Source organism: Anas platyrhynchos, chromosome 1 (assembly GCF_047663525.1).
Source record: "Anas platyrhynchos isolate ZD024472 breed Pekin duck chromosome 1, IASCAAS_PekinDuck_T2T, whole genome shotgun sequence".
NCBI classification, from domain to species: Eukaryota; Metazoa; Chordata; class Aves; order Anseriformes; family Anatidae; genus Anas; species Anas platyrhynchos.
Window position 1 is genome coordinate 170175445 of NC_092587.1, and position 23987 is coordinate 170199431.

The following is a 23987-nucleotide window of genomic DNA, read 5'->3' on the forward strand; positions in this document are numbered from 1 at the left end:
AGGTGAAAAGAAAGAACATCTAATGAATTATGTAATTAATGGTCCTTTTGTAATAGATAAAATAGTCAACAGAGTTTTTTGTGTGGATATGTTAGTTTAATTTGCTTGTATATTTGTTGGGTTTTGTTTGTTTGTTTGTTTTTCATTTTAAGCTAGATTTCTAATTTTCTTATTAGTGGTCCCCTACACCCCACTCCAGATTTAAAAACTGTTAGAATTTGTACGTTTTGATAGAATGAAATAGGAGAAGGAATTTATATTAAAATCCTCATGGGATGAATACCTCTGTCTGCATAAAATTTTAGGATAGCATGATGATTAAGACTCAGGATGTCTCTAGTCCAACATCCTGTTCAAAGTAAAGTCAACTGTGTGCTCAGACCAACATGTTCTGGACTATACTTAGTATGATCTTGAAAGCCTTTGTGCTAGGTCTGGCTGGGACTTTCCCTATAGCAGCCCATATAGTGATGTGCTCTGCACTTGTAACTAGAACAGCATTGGTATCACACCAGTGTTGTGTCTTTTGCTACACAACACTGGCACCACATCAGGACTCCCTCCAAGCCCCCAAGAGCCAGCAGGCTGGGGGTGGGCACATGATGAAGAGGGGATATCACCAGGGCATCTGACCTAAACCAACCAAAGGGATATTCCATATAATGGCATGGAATATCCCTTAACCCATCACCCATCAATATGGTGATGGATGGCATCAATGGCACCCATCACCCATCAATAAAATGTGGGAAGGGAAAGAAGGGCTCTCATTTTAGAAGCATCTGTCATCTCGAACAACTGCTATGTGTATTGAGGCCCTGTTTACCAGAACGTGGCCAAATATGGCTCATTGATGAGAAGTAGAGAGCAACTGCTTTTTCTCTCTCTGTGCTTTTTTTTTTTTTTTTTTTTCTCCCTTTTCCTTTTAATTAAATCTCAAACCTTGAGCTCTTTCTGTCACATCTTCTTCCCCTTCCTCTTTGAGGAGGGGAGTGAGAGGGTGGCCATGGTGGAATGTGGCTGCCCACCTGAGTAAAACCACCACAGCCTTCCAGGATGGAAACAACACAACCTATCTTGGCAACTTTTAATTTTCATTTAATTCTACATATTTTGGTTGGTCACAATTATTAAACATGCACTATGAACAAAGACATTCAAATCTGACTGAGAAGTACAAAGTGACTGTTTATAGAGGTTATATTTCAACTAACCTTCATAGGTATGTTTTCAGCTTGTATAATTCCAAAGAATCGTATGTTGAAGTATAAAGATCCATTAGAGACTTTCTATGAGCTTCCAGTGCTAGTTAGAAAATCATTTAAAGGAAACAAGTGAAAATCATGCATGTCAATATCCTTGTTTTGTAGCTAATTATTAAGTAAGTAATTATACTTACCTGCAGAGTGAAGCTGACATATTCAAAAGTCTGCCTTACGTTCTGATCCAGGCTTCCCAAAGGTCAAGGAATTCTAAGGCTTAACATTTTTAATATTTCCCTAGGAAATATAATAAAAAAAGATCTTTGAAAAAAAAAAAAAACAACAACAACAACAACAAAATTATTGCTTTGGAAAAAAAAAAAAAAAGGTAGAGGAAACTCTTCATGTTGGTTTACAATGGTAAATTTGCAGCTTATTTTTTGTTCTTTCATTTTTAGACAGCTATAATTTTCTACTAGCACTTCAAAAACAAATGAACAAAAAGAGTGCATAATTTTTTTTCTTTAAAAACCTTACTAATAGAATCATTAAATCATTGAATCATAGAGGTTGTAGGCGAGTCACCTAGTCCAACTTTCTGCTCAACATAGGTCCAACAAGAACAGGTTGTTCAGGGCCTTGTCCACTGAGTTTTGAAAATCTCTGAGGTTGGAAAGTCCATAGGCTTCCTGGGCAACCTGTTCAAGTGTTTTTAACCAACTCTGTTGTTTAATTGTTTTTATTGAGTAAAAATTTCTACTGCTCCAAGCTGTGCCTGTTGCTTCTTGTTGCACAGCTAAGGAGCATATGGATCCATCCTTACTATGCCCTCCATTAAGTGCTTGAAGACCCTAAAAAATCTTTCCTTAGCCTCATGAACAAAATCTAGTTTTCCTTTTCCTCACGTGGCCTGTGCTAGAATCCTGTCTTTCTTGTACTGAGAAGCAAAAAGCTGGACATGGTACTGTTTATGTGGTCTCACTGTTGACCAATGGCAGGAAAAAAATTACTTCCCTGAGCCTCCTGGCTAGAGTCAAACAGCTGGGTGACCTTCACTGAACACTGCTGACTCTTATTCACTGTCCATCAGATCCTCAAAGTCTTTTCTGCAAAAAGCAGCAGAGGCTTTCTTGTCCGTCATCCTGAACCCTGTAACTGCTGTCTGGGGTTATTTCATTCCAGATGCAAGACTTCGTACTTGTTTTTGTTGAACTTCATTAGATTCCTGTCAGCCCTTTTCTCTAGTTTCTCAAAATCCCTCTAATTATCACCCTCATTCAGCACATTGACCATTTACCTTATTACAAAGTGTTTACAAACCTGCTGAGAGGGCACTCTATGCCATCATCCAGGTTGCTAAGAAAGACATTAAATGGTACTGTCCCTAGTATTGATCCCATGAGAGGTAACACAAATAACCAGATGTCAGCTGGATTTCCTACACCAGTGTCATGATCCAAGAAAAAGAGGAGGTTATCCAGCCCTTGGGTATATAGAGATCACAACAGTGAGTTTTTTGGATTCTTTTTTACACAAAGGCATGGAGGCTCTGCTTACTAAAGATTATATATTGCAAATCAATATATATTGCCACTATCAAGAACAATGTGATAGAAAAGCAATCTCCAAAGAAGCCAACCACCAAAGGAGTTCAAAAACCAATCTGAGAAGAGACTGACCACCCCTAGAAATGGGCCTAGAAGTGGAACCAAAGTGACAGACAGAGTGTTAATCACAGAATCACACAGAATTTCTAGGTTGGAAGAGACCTCAAGATCATCGAGTCCAACCTCTGACCTAATGCTAACAGTCCCCACTAAACCATATCCCTAAGCTCTACATCTAAACGTCTTTTAAAGACTTCCAGGGATGGTGACTCCACCACCTCCCTGGGCAGCCTGTTCCAGTGTCTAATAACTCTTGGGTGAGCAATTGGCTAACGGGCAGGGCCCAAAGGGTTATGGTAAATGGGGCTGCGTCAGGCTGGCGGGCGGTCACCAGTGGGGTCCCTCAAGGCTCCATTTTAGGGCCGGTACTTTTCTATATTTTTATAAACGATCTGAATGTAGGAATAGAAGATATTTTGAGCAAGTTTGTTGATGACACCTGTCCTGGTTTCAGTTAGCACAGAATTAATTTTCTTCCTAGTAGCTGGTGGAATGCTGTGTTTTGGCTTAGGATGAGAAGAGTGCTGATAACACCCCGATGCTTTAATTGTTGCAGAGCAGTGCTTATACTAAGCCAAGGACATCTCAGCCTTTTGCTCTGTCCTGCCAACGGGCAGGCTGGGGGTGCAGTAAGAGCTGGGAGGGGACAGACCCAGGACAGGTGACCCAAACTAGCCAAAGGGGTATTCCATACCATCTGACGTCATGCTAAACAATATATAGGGGTGGCTAGCTGGGGGGAGGGAGCCGGACTGCTCGGGGTTAGGCTGGGCATCGGTCAGCGAGTGGTGAGCAATTGCATTGTGCATCACTTGTTTGTACATACTATTACTTTCGTATTATCACCATTGTATCATTATTATTATTATTGTTATTATTATTTTTGTTATTATTATTTTCCTGTCTTATTAAACTGTCTTTATCTCAACTCACGGGCTTCACTCTCCATTTCTCTCCCCCGTCCCAGAGAGGGAGGGGGGAGGGTGAGCGAACGGCTGCATGGTGTTTAGCTGCCGGCCGGGTTAAACCATGACAGCCTTTTTGGCGCCCAACGTGGGGCCCGAAAGGTTGAGATAACGGCAGATCTGATCAGAGTGTGTTAAACTAAAATTGGTGTAAGGATTAGACCTGCTTAATAGTCACTTGTCATGATGCTGATTGCTTTAATCTCAACTCTGCTGCGCCTGTTTTCCAAATTGAGTATTATAGTACATTATTTTCCGTATTTTCTCTCTGTAGTGTTGTTTATCCTCTCTGGGCCCTGGTTTCAGATCATTATGGTACTGAGTATTATAGCAATGGCTTATGAGACGATAAGATATCTGGTCATGACTCTAACTTGGTATTCATACTCAGTAACATCGTGGACTCTGTACTTTGGAAACAGTATCTTGGGAACTATTAGCAATTATACCTATTGTTTTTCTCCATTAGAGAGTCAATCTGTGGAGGGGAAAGGGGAAGAGAATTTTTCTTACTTGATTACTCTCCCTTTCTCCTTCACCACCCCTGTATCCTCCTGGATCACTCTGCCTTCCTCCTTCACCACCCTCTTATCCCCTGAGCTTGTCAAAATAGCTCTCCAAGATATTGAATATTCTTGGGATACTCAGAATACCATAGTCTTGTTGTTCTGCCTCATGAATGCACTTCAGGTTCTGCTTAAAGTTAAACAACTACTTGGGAAGCTCATCCGGAGATCTGCCCGGAGGCAGGATAGTTGTGGGTGGCAGGGAGTATGGGTGGATATGGGTAGGCATCTAGAGCAGTTGGCACCCCCAGTGTGTTGGAAATTCACCCCTGAGCAATGGCAAAATCCTCAAAAACTGGCAGAATGCTTGAAAAAAAGGTGTCATGAGTCTGGCAGTTCCAAAGTAACACAAATCATTGTAACGTGCTGGGGCCTGGCTCATGCCTATCGAGCTGCCATTGATACTGCTATCAACTTAGTGACAGACCCTGCGGCCACTCCAAGCCCTGTGACAGATCCAACGGCCACTGTGACCCCTACGGTGGACTCGGCAGCCGCTCCAGATCTGGTTCCTGCAGCCGCTCCAGTCCCAGCTCCTGCAGCCACTCCAGATCCGGTTCCTGCAGCCGCTCCAGCTCCGGTTCCTGCAGCTGCTCCAGCTCCGGTTCCTGCAGCCGCTCCAGTTCCAGCTCCTGCAGCCACTCCAGCTCCAGTTCCTGCAGCCGCTCCAGTTACAGCTCCTGAAGCCGCTCCAGCTCCGGTTCCTGCAGCCGCTCCAATTACAGCTCCTGAAGCCGCTCCAGCTCCAGCTCCTGCCGCTACTCCAATCCCAGCTCCTGCAGCCGCTCCAGCTCCAGCTCCTGCAACCGCTCCAGCTCCAGTTCCTGCCGCTACTCCAATCCCAGCTCCTGCAGCTGCTCCAGCTCCAGCTCCTGCAACTGCTCCAGCTCCAGCTCCTGCCGCTACTCCAATCCCAGCTCCTGCAGCCGCTCCAGCTCCAGCTCCTGCAACCGCTCCAGCTCCAGCTCCTGCAGCCGCTCCAGCTCCTGTGGCTGTGTCAGAGAAACAATCTGTAGCAGTGCAAGTTGACCCTGCAGAGGGTATTCCAACCCCTGTAACGGGGTCAGAGAAACGAGCAGTAGCAGTGCAAGCTGCCCCTGTAGAGAAGGTGAAAATATGGTATAGAAATTCAGGTCGTTTAGAATGCAGAGAGTCTTCTGCCAATCCAGGTAAGGCTTCTGCCAAAACTAGGTATAAAGATGATGAAGATGACGACGACGCTGGGCCATCAAGGATTCAGGAGGAGGAAGATGAGGATGTCGAAAAAGCAACAGTAACTACCCGAAGCCTAAACGAGCGCGAGCTACGAGATGTGCGAAAAGATTTTGGTCGCTGTATAGGTGAGCAGCTTGTCACCTGGCTGCTCCGGTGCTGGGACTCTGGAGCCAATTGTGTGGAATTAGACGGCTTGGAAGCCAGACGGTTGGGATCCCTTGCTCGAGACACCGGCATTGACAAAGCAATTGCAGATGGAGCACAACCCACCAGCCTCTGGAGGCGTCTCCTCTCAGCTGTGAGGGAAAGGTATCCCTTCAAGGAAGAACTTTTATGTCTACCAGGCAAGTGGACCACTATGGAGAAGGGAATCCAGTACCTGAGGGAATTAGCCGTACGGGAAGTGATTTATGAGGATCCAGACCTCAGACAAACATCCAAAGACCCAGATGAAGTCAAGTGTACACGACCCATGCGGCGGAAGTTTGTACGGAGTGCACCATCATCATATGCCAGCTCATTGGCAATAATGGCCTGGAAAGAGGATGAGGAACCCACAGTGGATGAAGCGGCTAAACAACTCCGGCAGTACGAAGAAAGTCTCTCCTCTTCCTTACAGGCCTGCGTCTCAGCTGTGGAGAAACTTTCTGAAGAGGTCCACCAACTTAAAGAGAATCTATCTTCCCCCCAACCTGAACCAACCAGTGTCCAACGACCGAAAGAGAACACCTGGGAGAAAACACTTTCTGAAAAGTTTCACCAACTTGAAGAGAAATTATTCTCCTCCGTACCTGTACAAAGCAGTGTCTCAGCTGTCAGGGGCAGGCGTTCACCCACACAAGGAAGACGATATGGTGGGTACTCACCCCGTGCCACCCTGTGGTTTTACTTACGAGACCATGGAGAGGACATGAGAAAATGGGATGGAAAATCTACTGCGACCCTAGAGGCACGGGTACGTGAGTTGCAAAAGAAAACAATCTGGAAAAAGGGATTCTCTGAAAAGTTTGCTGCTCCAACTTCCAGCAGACAGTCCTTCAAACACAGAACCGAGGAAGATTCTGACCAGGATTAGGGGGGCCCTGCCTCCAGCCAGGGGGAGGAAAGGGACAATCGAGTTTATTGGACTGTGTGGATTCGATGGCCTGGCACATCACGCGCACAGAGATATAAGGCTTTAGTAGACACCGGTGCACAATGTACTATAATGCCATCGAGCTATAAAGGACCAGAGCCCATCTATATTTGTGGAGTGACAGGGGGATCTCAGCAGTTGACTGTATTGGAGTCTGAAGTGAGTCTGACTGGGAATGAGTGGCAAAAGCACCGCATTGTGACTGGCCCGGATGCTCCATGTATCCTTGGCATAGACTATCTTAGAAGAGGATATTGCAAGGACCCTAAAGGGTTCCGGTGGGCTTTTGGTATAGCTGCCTTAGAGACAGAGGGCATTAAACAATTATCTACCTTGCCTGGTCTCTCAGAGGACCCCTCTGTTGTGGGGTTGCTGAGGGTCGAAAAACAGCAAGTGCCAATCGCTACCACAACTGTGCACCGGCGGCAATATCGCACTAACCGAGACTCCCTGATCCCCATCCATAAGCTAATTCGTCAATTGGAGAGCCAAGGAGTGATCAGCAAGACTCATTCACCTTTCAATAGTCCCATATGGCCAGTGTGAAAGTCTAATGGCGAGTGGAGACTAACAGTGGACTATCGCGGCCTGAACGAAGTCACGCCACCACTGAGTGCTGCAGTGCCGGACATGCTGGAACTTCAGTATGAACTTGAATCGAAGGCAGCCAAGTGGTACGCCACAATTGATATCGCTAATGCATTTTTCTCCATCCCTCTAGCAGCAGAGTGCAGGCCACAATTTGCCTTCACTTGGAGGGGAGTCCAATATACTTGGAATAGGCTGCCCCAGGGGTGGAAACACAGCTCTACCATTTGCCATGGACTGATCCAGTCTGCGCTAGAGCAGGGGGAAGCTCCTGAACACCTGCAGTACATCGATGACATTATTGTGTGGGGTGACACAGCAGAGGAAGTTTTCGAGAAAGGGAAGAAAATAGTCCAAATCCTTCTGAAAGCCGGTTTTGCCATAAAACAAAATAAAGTCAAAGGACCTGCACGAGAGATCCAGTTTTTAGGAATAAAATGGCAAGATGGACGTCGTCAAATCCCAATGGATGTGATCAACAAAATAACAGCCATGTCTCCACCAACTAACAAAAAAGAAACACAGACTTTCCTAGGTGTTGTGGGGTTTTGGAGAATGCACATCCCAAATTACAGTCTGATTGTAAACCCACTCTACCAAGTAACCCGTAAGAAGAATGAGTTTGAATGGGGCCCTGAACAACGACAAGCCTTTGAACAAATCAAGCAGGAAATAGTCCATGCAGTAGCCCTTGGGCCAGTTCAAACAGGACCAGATGTAAAGAATGTGCTCTACACTGCAGCCGGGGAGAACGGCCCCACCTGGAGCCTCTGGCAGAAAGAACCTGGGGAAACTCGAGGTCGGCCTCTGGGGTTTTGGAGTCGGGGATACAGAGGATCTGAGGCCCATTATACTCCAACTGAAAAGGAGATATTGGCAGCATATGAAGGAGTTCGATCTGCTTCGGAGGTGGTCGGTACTGAAGCGCAGCTCCTCCTAGCACCCTGATTGCCGGTACTAGGCTGGATGTTCAAGGGAAGGGTCCCCTCTACGCATCATGCAACTGATGCTACATGGAGCAAGTGGGTTGCACTGATTACTCAGCGGGCTCGAATAGGAAACCCCAGTCGCCCAGGAATATTGGAAGTGATCATGGACTGGCCAGAAGGCAAATACTTTGGGATATCATCATCAGAGGAGGTGGGTCGTGCTGAAGAAGCCCCACTGTACAACCAATTGCCAGAGAATGAAAAGAAATATGCCCTGTTCACTGATGGGTCCTGTCGTATTGTGGGGAAGCATCGGAGATGGAAGGCTGCTGTATGGAGTCCTACACGACGAGTTGCAGAAGCTGCTGAGGGAGAAGGTGAATCGAGTCAGTTTGCAGAAGTGAAAGCCATTCAGCTGGCTTTAGACATTGCTGAACGAGAAAAATGGCCAGTTCTCTATCTCTACACCGATTCATGGATGGTAGCAAATGCCCTGTGGGGATGGTTACAGCAATGGAAGCAAAACAACTGGCAGCGTAGGGGCAAACCCATCTGGGCTGCTGCATTGTTGCAAGATATTGCTGCTCGGGTAGAGAACCTGGCTGTGAAAGTACGCCACGTAGATGCTCATGTGCCCAAGAATCAGGCTACTGAAGAACATCAAAACAACCAGCAGGTGGATCAGGCTGCTAAGATTGAAGTAGCTCAGGTGGACCTGGATCGGCAGCATAAAGGTGAATTATTTATAGCCCGATGGGCCCATGACACCTCAGGCCATCAAGGTAGAGACGCAACATACAGATGGGCTCGTGATCGAGGGGTGGACTTGACCATGGACGCTATAGCACAGGTTATTCATGACTGTGAAACATGTGCTGCAATCAAGCAAGCCAAACGGTCAAAGCCTCTTTGGTATGGAGGACGATGGCTGAAATATAAATATGGAGAGGCCTGGCAGATTGATTACATCACACTCCCTCAAACTCGCAATGGCAAGCGCCACGTACTTACAATGGTGGAAGCAACCACCGGATGGCTGGAAACATATCCTGTGCCTCATGCCACCGCCCGGAACACCATCCTGGGCCTTGAAAAGCAAGTCCTATGGCGACATGGCACCCCAGAAAGAATAGAATCAGACAATGGGACTCACTTCCGAAACAACCTTATAGACACTTGGGCCAAAGAACATGGTATTGAATGGGTGTATCACATCCCCTATCATGCACCAGCCTCCGGGAAAGTTGAACGATACAATGGCCTGTTAAAGACTACCTTGAAAGCAATGGGCGCTGGGACGTTCAAAAACTGGGATACGCATTTGGCAAAGGCCACCTGGTTAGTCAATACTAGGAGATCTACCAACCGAGCTGGACCTGCCCAATCAAACCTGTTACGTACTGTAGATGGGGATAAAGTTCCTGTAGTGCATGTAAGAAATATGCTGGGTAAAACAGTCTGGGCTACTCCTGCCTCAGGAAAAGGCAAACCTATTCGTGGAATTGTTTTCGCTCAGGGACCTGGATACACTTGGTGGGTGATGCAAAAGAACGGAGAGGTCCGGTGTGTACCTCAAGGAGATTTAATACTGGGTGAGAATAGCCCATGAACTGAATTGTACCATGTTAATTAGTATATTATACTGTATGTTATCACTACCATGATTACTATAGGTGACTAATTAGAATGTATGGAAAAGAGTGTAACCTGAGCATGACATAAATGGTATGGAATAAGGGGTGGATAGATGTCCTGGTTTCAGTTAGCACAGAATTAATTTTCTTCCTAGTAGCTGGTGGAATGCTGTGTTTTGGCTTAGGATGAGAAGAGTGCTGATAACACCCCGATGCTTTAATTGTTGCAGAGCAGTGCTTATACTAAGCCAAGGACATCTCAGCCTTTTGCTCTGTCCTGCCAACGGGCAGGCTGGGGGTGCAGTAAGAGCTGGGAGGGGACAGACCCAGGACAGGTGACCCAAACTAGCCAAAGGGGTATTCCATACCATCTGACGTCATGCTAAACAATATATAGGGGTGGCTAGCTGGGGGGAGGGAGCCGGACTGCTCGGGGTTAGGCTGGGCATCGGTCAGCGGGTGGTGAGCAATTGCATTGTGCATCACTTGTTTGTACATACTATTACTTTCGTATTATCACCATTGTATCATTATTATTATTATTGTTATTATTATTTTTGTTATTATTATTTTCCTGTCTTATTAAACTGTCTTTATCTCAACTCACGGGCTTCACTCTCCATTTCTCTCCCCCGTCCCAGAGAGGGAGGGGGGAGGGTGAGCGAACGGCTGCATGGTGTTTAGCTGCCGGCCGGGTTAAACCACGACAACACCAAACTTGGAGGAGTTGTGGACTCGAATGAGGGTGGAAAGGCCTTGCAGAGGGATCTGGATAGGTTGGAGAGCTGGGCGATCACCAACCGCATGAAGTTCAATAAGAGCAAGTGCCGGGTCCTGCACCTGGGACGGGGAAACCCTGGCTGCACGTACAGACTGGGCGATGAGATGCTGGAGAGCAGCCTAGAAGAGAGGGATCTGGGGGTCGTGGTAGACAGCAAGTTGAATATGAGCCAGCAGTGTGCCCTGGCAGCCAGGAGGGCCAACCGTGTCCTGGGGTGCATCAAGCACGGCATTGCTAGTAGGTCGAGGGAGGTGATTGTCCCGCTCTACTCTGCGCTGGTGCGGCCTCACCTCAAGTACTGTGTGCAGTTCTGGGCAGCACAGTATAAAAAGGACATGAAACTGTTGGAGAGTGTCCAGAGGAGGGCTACGAAGATGGTGAAAGGCCTGGAGGGGAAGACGTACGAGGAACGGCTGAGGGCACTGGGCCTGTTCAGCCTGGAGAAGAGGAGGCTGAGGGGAGACCTCATCGCAGTCTACAACTTCCTCGTAAGGGGGTGTCGAGAGGCAAGAGACCTTTTCTCCATTAACACCAGCGACAGGACCCGCGGGAACGGGGTTAAGCTGAGGCAGGGGAAATTTAGGCTTGACATCAGGAGGGGGTTCTTCACAGAGAGGGTGGTTGCACACTGGAACAGGCTCCCCAGGGAAGTGGTCACTGCACCGAGCCTGACTGAATTGAAGAAGAGATTGGACTGTGCACTTAGTCACATGGTCTGAACTTTTGGGTAGACCTGTGCGGTGTCAAGAGTTGGACTTGATGATCCTTAAGGGTCCCTTCCAACTCAGGATATTCTATGATTCTATGATTCTTTCAGTAAAGAAGGTCTTCCTAACATCCAACCTAAAACTCCCCTGGCGCAACTTAAGCCCATTCCCCCTCGTCCTGTCACCAGGCACATGGGAGAACAGGCCAACCCCCACCTCACTACAGCCTCCTTTAAGGTACCTGTAGAGAGCAATAAGGTCGCCCCTGAGCCTCCTCTTCTCCAGGCTGATTCACATCAAGTCTGTGGAGTGTTGTAGAATTTAGTGTTTGGTATTGTAGCATGGTGGAGTTAATCCGTCATTTAAGTAAGGCTTGTTTAAGGAGGGAACTGAAACAAAAAGAAATAATAGAAAGAAATGAGTATGTGAAGCATGGGAGGTTTCTCAAAGAAAGAAGTTCCATCTTGGGTAAAAATCAAGATTTCTTTATCTCATTGAGACACGAGAGTGAGTAGAACACCACCACTTAGATGAATAATGAGAGCTATTAATTTCAGTCTTCCTCCTGATACAACCAATAGATTATGTTTTTTATTTACCTCGATTTTCTTGAAACGTAATTTTATTCATCACATTGATTCCCACTTACTCAAACAATAAGTTGTTCCTCAGTTTCTTGTTTAATTCTTATCAATGGTATTTTCAGGATTCCTCTCGTAGGTATTCAGCTACACTTCAGTGATGTCCTTGGTTTCTAGGCCAAGTGCCTAAGCTGAGGACAAAGTTCTAATGCCTGGTTTCCAGGCTGAGTTTTCACACTGGCAGACATTTTCTCTTGTCTGTGGTTAGCAGTCATTTTATGTCAGAACTTTTCTTGTTACAGTCAGTTTTCATCTATACTAATCCTATTAACCTGATGACAATTTTTCAAAATAGATACACCACTCAATTTTTCACCAATCTTATTGTCTATTTCTCCAGCCCATATCCATTTTGGTTCTATGAAGACTAATGAGACTATGAAAAAATATGTAAAAGGCTTTGCTGAACTCAAGGTAAATGAAACAATGAGTATAAAACACAAATTATGTAACAGTAAAATGAAGGGATTGCTGAAATTGCTAAATTGTTGTATCAGCCTTGCAGAATAAGACTCAGCTCTAGCCACAAAATCACAGAATCACAGAACTGAAGGGGTTGGAAGGGACCTTGAAAGATCATCAGGTCCAATCCCCCTGCCAAAGGAGGTTCCTCAGAGCAGGCTGCCCAGGTAGGCATCCAGATGGGCCTTGAATATCTCCCGAGAAGGAGACTCCACAACCTCCCTGGGCAGCCTGTTCCAGTGCTCTGTCACCCTCACTGTGAAGAAGTTCTTTGGCATGCTGTTGCAGAACTTCCTGTGCTCTATCTTTTGACTATTACTCCTTGTCCTATCCCTGTAAACCACTGAAAAGAGGTTGGCCAAATCCCTCTATCTCCCATACCTCAGGTATTTATACACATTGATGAGATCCCCTCTCAGTCTTCTTGTCTCCAGGCTGAACAGACCCTGGTCTCTCAGACTTTCTTCATAAGGAAGATGTTCCAAGCCCCATATCATCTTTGTGGCCCTCCACTGGACCCTTTCCAGATGATCCCTGTCTTTTTGGTACCGGGGAGCCCAGAACTGGACAAAGCATTCCAGGTGAGGCCTTGCCAGGGCACATCAAGGCTGAAGAAGGAACACAGTGCCCAAAGTAGAACTTAAACAATTAAATTAGCTGAGTTAGTAAGAAAGCAAAATTGCTGAAGCAGATAAACAATGACAGAGCATGAGCAAAAATGGAAAGGAGAAAGTACAAGGTGAAGACGACAAGCCCTCATCAGAGATACCCCAAAGTGCGACCATTAGAGGGTGCTGTACGTGCAAAAGTAGTGGAGGGACAATACAATAATTAGTTCTGAGAAACCATTAAAAAAACCACTTCCCTTTATTGGAAATTGCATTAATATGCATATCATTGTACCATAAAAAAGTCTTGCTTAAGTGTACGTGTTCGGTGGAATTATCCCCCATGTAGCCAGTGCTGTTAATAAAGAATACCTACTTTCTAATTCTCCAAAGCAAGTCTTGGAAAGTTACATCAATTTTTGCATTTCATAAATAACATTCACTTTTTGTCTAACTGAGCTAGATGTTTCACTGTAGCAGGCAAGCTGCTTAATTAAGCTCAATTTGCCCTTGGAAAATACTTTCTGGCCAATCACATTCTTCTTTTTCACATGATCTGAAATGACTTCCAATATTTTATCCATAATCTTCACAGGACCTGATCTTAAATTACTTCACTTTCTCGATTAGAGAGTGTCTAGCAGGCAAATACCATAACATCATTTGTGCTGGTCCATCCTCTGACTTTTATCCATGAGTCTTCTACTGATTCATTACCTTTCCAAGTCAAAGATCTAGGCATATCAGCCAGCCAACTGTATGAAGGTCAACAAAGCCAAGTGCTGGGTCCTGCATCTGGGGCACAACAACCCCAAGCAGCGCTACCGGCTGGGAGATGGGTGGTTGGAAAGCTGCCTGGTGAAGAAGGACCTGGTAGTATTGGTTGATAGTCGGCTGAATATGAGCCAGCAGTGTGCTCAGGTGGCCAAGAAGGCCAACAGCATCCTGGCTTGCATAAGAAACAGTGTGTCCAGCAAGGCTAGGGAAGTGCTTGTCCCCCTGTACTTGGCTCTGGTGAGGCCTCACCTCAAGTACTGTGTTCAGTTTTGGGCCCCTCACTACAAGAAGGACATTGAGGTGCTCAAATGAGTCCAGAGAATGGCAATGAAGCTGGTGAGGGGTCTGAAGAAATAATCTTACAAGGAGTGGCTGGGGGAGCTGGGATTGCTCAATCTGGAAAAGAGGAGGCTCAGGGGCAACCTTATCACACTCTCCAGGTACCTTAAAGGAGGCTGTAGCGAGGTGGAGGTTGATCTATTCTCCCACATGCCTGGTGACAGGATGAGAGGGAACAGACTAAAGTTGCACCAGGGGAGGTTTAGGTTGGATATTAAGAAAGAACTTCTTTACTGAAAGGGCTGTTAAGCATTGGAATAGGCTGCCCAGGGAAGTGGTTCAGTCACCTTCCTAGGAGGTCTTTAAAAGCTTAAAGTTTAGCTGTAGAGCTTAGTGATATGGTTTAGTGGAAGACTTGTTAGCGTTAGGTTGGACTAGGTGATTTTGGAGGTCTCTTGCAACCGAGATGATTCTGTTTTTCAGTTATCCATTGTTGCAGATTAAATCATACATTCAAAAGACAGAAACAACAATGTATTTATTGATATAATGTAGTGATCTAACAAAGCTTAACTGTAAATAGAACAGTGATTCAAGATTGAAAGGTACATTTATTTACTGCATAGAGGACAGGGTAAGTCAGGATACCCTCCCACTGAGTCACAAATTTCAGAGTGGTCCCCCTTGTTTACTAAACTTCTTGCACTGAACAGCTAAAGAGCTTGGGTTCTAGCTTAATCCAGTCCCAGATTTGGTTAATGGTTTATGTCTAAGAATTACACGGGCACAGTCAATCCAAGATAAATTTTAACAAAGATTGCAATGCTTCTGTTGCAGCAAGGACTCTCTTGTAAGGAGTAAGGGATCTTTGCATCAGGTGTGACTTTGAGAGGCATCCGTACTCAAGGGGAGATCCTGTCATGCAGATAGCTACCATGCAGAAGAGCTCTGTGTGCTCTTGGCCTGATGGACTAACAGTCATATTATTTTTGCTTTTTTTGGGGGTGTTTTTTGTTTGTTTGGTTGGTTGGTTTTGTTTTGCTTTTTTGCTTTGATTGGTGCATATTCCATTGGCCCTCATCTGCTGAGCAAGATGTCTGTCTGTCAGTTTTTCCAGCACACAGATTGAGCTAAAATTATGGTCACTACTTGCATGATCAAGTCCTCAGGTGTAACAGGTACGCTGTTTCACTATCTGTCTGAGGAAAGCCTCAGGTGCAACAGTCTGTGTTTAAGCAAGGCAATAGCCAGATCAAAGACATGAAGTGGCAGGAAGGGAGTATACTGTCACACACCACGCCAAGCCTATAGTTATTTTACTTTTCACAGAAATGGTGGTATAGTTAACTCTTGACTTCTGTATCATAAATATGCATAATATTATATTAATATTTTTGTTTTTAGATCACTTGCTCTCACATGGGCTCCTCTCCAGGGGCTACAGGTCCAGCCTGGAATCTGCTTCACAGGCCGCAGCCTCCTTCAGGTCAGATCCACCTGCTCCCATGGGCTCCTCCACAGGCTACAGTGTGGAAATCTGCTCCGCTGTGGCAAACTATGGGCTACAGTGGGACAGCCTGTTCCACCGTGGGCATCTTCACAGGTAACAGGTACCCTCTTCATAGGGTAACTTCTGCTCCAGAACCTTCAACACCTCCTCCCCCTCTCTCTTCTCTGACATTGATGTCTTGGTGTTTGCAGGGATGCTTCTCATTCCTTGCTTTTCCAGCTGCTGTTGTGCAGCAATTTGTTTGCTTGTTTGTTTGTTTTCTTTTCTTTTTCCTTTCTTAAATCTGCTCTCACATAGGTGTAAACAACCAGGTGCCTTTGGAGCCAGCCAAAACTGGCTCTTATCTAACATGTGGCAACTTCTGAGTTCTTCTCACAGAGGCCAACCCTGCAGTCCCCTGCTACCAAAACCTTGCCACATAAAGACAATACACTATCCTAAGTGTAGGATGGTGTTTGGTTGCTTAGTAATGGTTGCTTAGCAATAGTTTTTTGAGTGGTTGCTTAGTAATAGGTTTTTGATTGCGTAGCAATGTTTTCTATGAATATAAAATCACAAAAGGTTCTCATACAAGAACATCCTTTTCCAATATACACAAGTACAGTTTCAGGGGGTTAATTGGGATGTATTTCAAAATGATAGATATTTTGTTCAGTATCAATATAAATGTCTTTGGCTTTGATGGTACTATTCTTGCATATAAATCCTTGTTCCCAAGCAATGCATGCATTAACATCAACAGTTTGTCATTTGTCTTTATTTTGTTGGACCCACACTATGTTCTAACACGCAGAGTATGTAGTCTTATACTGGGAAAACAAGGAAATTTTGAAGAAAACAGGGAGACTGGTAGACTTGAGCTAGCAGAACTAAGGGAGATAAGGGATGAAAGGTAAAAAACAAGGAGAAAAACAGCTGAAGGAAGTTTCCAGACTGACCTATGGTAACTTCTTTCTTATTAAGGGTCATTAACATATTAAAAACATATCTATCAAAATGCTAATGTATGAAAATGTGAGATTTGGTGGTTCTCTGTAATGTGCAAATTCAGTAGAGATAAATTACGTGAGCTGAAACAGCCAATTAGAAGAAGCCAGAGAGATAGTTTGGTGAGTTTGCTGTGTATAAATAATGGCAATTCAAGACAGAGGTGTGCTTGCTTTACAAGGGTCACCTACCAACTGACCATGCAGTTTTGCATAATTAATTAAAAGACCTTTGTGTGGATTCCGGCTCTGTGTACTTATTGGCAAGGCACACCAGACATGAATATATGGATAATAAATTGCACAGTGATATAATCCTAGCACAATGATTGTGTATATAGTAGTTCCCAAAGCATTGCAAATCTTTAAGACAAATGCTGTGATCTTGTGATATATGGAGTAATAATTCATTTCAAGAAGTTGGTTGATGTTAATAAAGAAGGGGGAGATGTGGGAGCGTGGCCATGGGGGTTGACAAGCCCCGTGGTTGATGGTAACATCAGACTCTTAACAATGAGGCCATCAGGAATGTAAAAGAGTTTAGAAGGAACAAAGAAGGGTGATTCAGGAGACACCATGCAGTCTCGAGTTTCTTGTTCTCCAGCTATTAAGGCATGGAAGTTTCTGGGTGTTTGCCGTTACTGTTATTTGCATAGTTGTTTGACCAATGAAAACTTGTTTTGAAAAGAACTGCTGTGGGGAGAAGGGTATAAGAGGGGAGCCTGCCCTCAAGATAAAAAAAGGCAACACGATGAAGTTATGTCATCAATAAAGAAGCAGGAAAGAGGAATGAAAAGGAAGAGGCTAGCAGAATGGAGACCAGGATGGGAACAGGCACATTGATTGCCTCATGAAGACAGGTTCGGCCAAACTCAGGAAACCTCTCAGAGAAGCTTGTACAGAAGATTGCTGGACATAGGCGCACTAGAGCTGGAAAGAAGCTCGAGCTGAGAGAAGCAGACCCATGCACTCATCTGCCCCTCACTGGTAAGCAGCTGTACATTATGGGGAATCAATTTGGTCCCATATTTCAGGATCATAAACTGTCTGATAATAAGGAGAAAAAGCTGTAAGGTTACCAGGACAGTTTTTTTTTTCTAAGGACATATGGTTCTGCATATGTCCTTAGAAATGAGTTGCCACTCCATATATACCACCAAGAATGAACTTGAGTTGCACTGTCCCAAATTAGCTTCTGAATTCCAGTGGGCAATGTGCCCTCTTTACTTACTCATTATTTCTTCTACCAGAGATTGCATACATAATTGACTTTGGATACAACTAAGAACTAGATCTTGGAGTACACAAAGTGCATCTACAATCAGTTTGTGGTCACAGAATCATAGAATGGTTTGGGTTGGAAGGGATCTTAAAGATAAACCCCTGACATGAGCAGGAATGCCACCCACTAGATCAGGTAGTTCTAAGCCCACCCCGACCTTCAACACTGCCAGAGATGGGGCATCCACAGCTTCTCTGGACAACCTGTTCCAGTGCCTCACCACCCTTTGAGTAAAGAATTTCTCCTTAATATCTAAACAAATCTACTTATTATTATTATTATTATTATTATTATTATTATTATTATTATTATTAAACAATTACTCCTTTTCTTATTACTACAATTCTTGATAAAGAGTTCTTCCCCATCTTTCCTGTAAGTCTCTTTAGGTACTGGAATGGCTGCAATGAGGTCACCCCAGAACCTGCTCTTCTCCAGCCTGAAAACCCCAACTCCCTCAGCCTGTCTTCATAGGAGAGGTGTTCCAGACATCAGATCATTCTAATAGATCCTTTTTATTAATTCTTTCCCATTGAGATGATATATCCAATCAGAGCCATTGGCTAATTCCCAATGCTAATACAGAAGAGTCTAATTTGCTTAAATCACTTGTTGTTGTGCTGTGCTTTATCTATAAGTACTTCAGCAACTATAATATTGTATAGCATATATAGTATATATATAGCATATACCAATATCCCAATTCTCTCACTATGATACCAGTCACATCTCTCCTGTTTCATTTGGTAGAGGTGGAGGTTTGTCTGCATGTTAACCATCCTGCATAGGCCATACTTGGAAATGGTGAACAGATGAATCATCCTTTAATTGGGATGGATATTGCTCTTGTACTAAGCTTAATAATGTCTATTTTAAATTTAAATGAGAATCCCATGCTATGGCAAGCCTGGAAGCTGAATACAAAAGCAGGTTGTACTATGGTAAAATTGTTCCAATGGTCCAATCTTTCATAGGCACAAAGTTTCATATCTTTTGTTGCTGGGTTTGATGTAATGCACACAGAAATCTGAGATGCCCTCTCATGGGTAAACCCATTGATCATCTGGCATCCTGTTTTAATTTTTTTCCCTGCTGTTCTCTGAGGTCAAGGAACTTAATTAGCAGCTTCATCTTTATCCTCGTTTCACTTGTTTTCTAGGTATGATTCAGTTCTGTCCATGATCACAGTGGAAAGATTTTAATCTCCCTTACTAGTGCTGTAAAAGAAAAATAAAGACTTGTTTCAGTGGGGGAATTTCAAACAGATTAACCCATTATATATATAAAAAAGAAAAAAGAAAAATCCATCGTGCACTTCCAAGACAAGTAGGGCATGAGGTCATAGTTATATTACAGATATTAAATTGACCATCACAGGGTGCCCTGGCTGTTAATTTCATCTGTTATTCTCTTTCTCCAGTAGGTGGAGAGATAAGCTCTGTTTTTTGTTTTTTGTTTTTTGTTTTTTTGTTGTTGTTTTTTTTTTTGTTTGTTTGGTTGGTTGTTTTAAAAAAAAGCCTGTCCTACAGGTCCTCCATTAGGTCTGTATCGGTTACCTAATTGAGTACCTTGAAAAGTCCTGTATCCCGTTGATACTCATGTGGTAAGCCGTTATCTCTTTCTATCTCCACGCTTGAAGCTAGCATGGAATGTGAAATACCCAGTGAATTCCTATTCGTTTTGCCCTGTCTTGCACATTCTTAAATGAGAAGTGAGAACCATTATCATTTGGGATTACATCAGAGCACAAGTGAGAAGTAGAGAAGGGAGAGAGCACACAGTCACATCCATTTGTATATTTTCTTGATAAGAGGTTGGCAGCAAAGTTAACTATCTCCCTCTTAAGCAGTAAGTAGTACCTTCTTTGTTGTCAATCTCCTTTTCTTCACTGAGTGAAGCTGGATAAATATATATATATATATATATATATATATTTTATCTTTGACAAAAGAACACTCAATCCCAGTGATAAATATTGCTGAAAAACTTTTTTGTTTGTTTGTTTGTTTTTGTTTTTTTTCAGTTGCAGACAATTTTTTGTGAGTAAGGAGGGGTTAGTTGTTTGATAAAAAGTTTGTATTAATTAGCCAATGTGCCAATCCACACACTAGGTAGAGATATTGTTTATTTTATAATTGCATTAATCAGGGTACCAGATGGTTTCTCACAAAGATGGTACACCTAAGGAATTTCTGTGCCACTCTTTATACAATCCTTATCAATACATTTACATGTTTGTACAATCCCCTAACCTTCAATTGGCTTCATAATAAGCATGCTACTGACATGACAGTGTCATTCTGTTCATCCTCAGAAAGGAAGAATGAACAAGGGAAACAAACCCCCTTCTTGAGCTGGGGGTCTCCCAGCCTAGGGGTGTGATTTTTACAATTATAATGAAGGCAGTTCACAGACAGTTCATATGAGATTACTCCTAATCTTTGGTTTTCAGATAACTATTCACTCTAGGTTGATTGATGATGCATTCAAGGGCATATCTCAGGATGCTTCCCTCAAGAATATCAACATAGTGGTCTTTCTCATTAACAGTTCCTCAGTTAATCATCCTTTAATCATCTCTAGGGCCTGGATCATTTTGCCTTTTGCTCAAAGTACATATTTTATCTCTTTCACACAAAACAGGGTGTGAAATATGCTCATCTGATTCGTGTCAATATGGAATAATGCTAGGGCCACATGATGAAATGTGACCTTCTGTCTTACATACCCTTGTATAACCACAAGTTTAAGAGAAACAGAGTGGTTAATGTATATAGTTAATGTATCTTGCAAAAGAATGGTCTAGCAGTTCATGTCAATAGAGGATTTGAAAAGTAAACCCTGAGACTCGGGTCTAGGGGATAAGAGAACAAAGGAGTTTCCAAAATCTGCTGACCTTTGCATGGGACAAGTCTCTGATATCCGGGATAAGAGAACAAAGGGGTTTCAAAATAACTGCTAACTATTGCATGGGGTGCTGCACGGGTCTCCCATATCTGGCTAAGAGATGACCAAATAAGAAGAGAGGGGGAAGCTGAAGAATGACCAAAGGACAAAGCCTGGAAGGAAAATTACAAGCCTTCAGTACGAGCGACCCCCCAGAGGAACCACCAGAGACCGATATGCATGTGTCCGTGGTATGGTTTGGATCCTGGGAAACGAATTATAATAACCCTGTCTTATCCAAAAGTGGTGTTGAATATGTATTAGCCTAGGAGCATAAAAACCAGCCGCCTGATGTAATAGGTGTGCATGTTGGTGGAGAGTAGACTCCTGGTGCACCCAGTGCTGTTTGCTTGCCTCTCTTTGTTTAATAAATTGTAAACATTAATTGCAATCCTATTTGGGACTCAGTCATTTATTACACAGAATAAACTATACACTGGTATCGGGTTGAGTGATTGTTATAAATGAGGTCTCAACTCAATCTGAATTTTGTAATATTTATAAAACAAATATTTCTAATAGGTATAAAAGGCAAGTAAACAGCACTGGGTGTGTGGGGAGTCTACGCTCCACCAACACACACACACAAACATTAAACATTCCAAATATACAGAACATTGCTTTACATACTAAAGCCGAGTATGCCTATACATACATACAATCAGGAAAGGTAACAAACAATCCTCTAAGTTCCATAACTTACTAAAATCGAATACGCCTATACATATTCACAATCAGAAATGGTAACAAAAATCCTTTAAGTTCCACGACTCAACAGTCTCCATTTTCCACTCCTTTTCTTGATAACATACAAGTCTCCATTTTCCATTCCTTTTGAACAATATGTCTTGCTTTAAGTTGTCAAGCAACTCGGCCTTCAGGCCTTATGTATCTGGTCCTTCCCAGATCGAAGAAAAGCATATCCATCTCCTTTTCAAGGCCAATAGGCCTGGGTCAGAAGGCACGTCCATGTCACCAGGGGGCATAACAGCAAAGGCCCGCGATGGCAGTAGTGGCGGGGGGGTCAATGGTGTAGCAGTCCGATCAGTAAAGCAGCCTGCAGCTCCCTCGCTGCCTGGCAAACCACATGTTTCCAGCTGTGGTCCCACATGGCTCTTTAAGGCCTCAGCGACTTCCCTCCAGGTGCCAAGCAGTTCCACTGCAACCTTGCCGGTTTTAGTTTCAGAGTCCCAAACCTTGACCTCAATTTGGTCCCATATTTCATGATCATAAACTGTCCAATTTTTAATAAGGAGAATAAGCTGTAAGGTTACCAGGATAGTCTTTGTTCCTAAGGACGTATGATTCCCCATAATGCGCAACTGCTTACCAGTGAGAGGCAGTTGTGTGCACGGGTCTGCTTCTCTCAGCTCGAGCTTCTCTCCAGTTCCAATGCACCTATTTCCAGCGACTTTCTGTATGAGCTTCTCTGAGCAGTTTGCTGAGTCTGGCCAAAGCTATCTTCATGAGGCAATCAAAGTGCCTGTTCCTGTCCTGGTCTCCGTTCCGCTAGCCTGCTCCTCTTCATTCCTTCTTTCTGCCTCCCCATTGACGACATAACCTCATTACATCGCGTTGCCTTTTATTTTTATTTTTTTAATCTTGAGGGTGGGATCCCCTCTTATACCCTTCTCCCCACAGCAGTTCTTTTCAAAACAAGTTTTCATTGGTCAAACAACTTTGCAAATAACAGTAACGGCAAACACCCAGAAACTTCCATGCCTTAATAGCTGGAGAACAAGAAACTCGAGACTGCATGGTGTCTCCTGAATCACCCTTCTTTGTTCCTTCTAAACTCTTTTACATTCCTGATGGCCTCATTGTTAAAAGTCTAATGTTATCTCAACCATGGGGCTTTCCAACCCCCATGGCCACATTCACAAATCTCCCCCTTTTTTATTAATATCAATGATTTTCTCGACATGAATTACTACGCCATATATAACAGCGATGTTATTTGTTATAATATAAGAAAATGTATAAAATGCTTTTATTTAATACATGTGGATTGACAGAATACTATGGAAGTAGTTGAATAAGACTTTTATGTCATTTGTTCTTCTAAAACCACCACACATTAATTGGAAGCGACCTTGAAGATCGTCTAATTCCAAAACTCCTGCAATGGGCAGGAATGCCACCCACTAGATCACATTGCTCAAAAGCGTGTCCAACCTGTCCTTGAAAACCTCTAAGGATGGGCCCTCTGCTACTTCCCTGGGCAACCTGTTCCAGTGCTTTACTACCCTTTGAGTAATGAATTTTCTCCTAATGTATAATCTAAATCTCCCCTCTTTTAGCTTAAGAATATTTCCCCTTGTCCCATCATTCTCTGTCCATATTTTTCCCTGTCTTTTTTATAAGCCCTCTTTAAGTATTGAAAAACTGCAATAAGGTTACCCCAGAGCTTTCAATTCTTCAAGCTGATCATCCTCAGCTGTCTCAGCTCTTCTTCACAAAGAAGGTGCTCCAGCCTTCTGATCATCTTCATGGCCCTCCACGTGCTCAGGCACAGTCAGCATGAGTTTAGGAAAGCTAAGTCCTGCTTGACAAACCTGATCTACTTATATGAAAAGATAATACACTGTATGGATGAGGGAAAGGCTGTGGTTGTTGTCTACTAAGACTTCAGTAAGGCTTTAGACACTGTTTCCCACATCCTCCTCCTATAGAAGCTGTCTGCTCAAGGTTTAGATGGGTGTACACTTCATTGGATTGGGTGGCTGGGCCCAAAGAATTGTGGTGAATGGAGATAAAAACATTGGAGGCTAGTGACTAGTGCTGTCCCCCAGGGTTCAGTATCAGGCCCAGTTCTCTCCAATATATTTATCAATGATCTGGACAAAGGGATTGAGCGCACCCTCAGTAAGTTTACAGGCGACAACTAGTTAGGCATGAGCATTGATCTACTTGAGAGTAGGACGATCTTCAGAGGGATCTGGATAGGCTGGACCGATGGGCCAAGGCCCAACAAGGTGAAATTCAACAAGGCTAAAGGCCGGCTCCTGCAGATGGGTCACAATATAAGGAATGTTCCAGCAATTTGTGTCAAAAGAGAGCTTGAAGGGTAAACCTTGAGTCTGTGATATCCGGGAGGTTTCAGAATA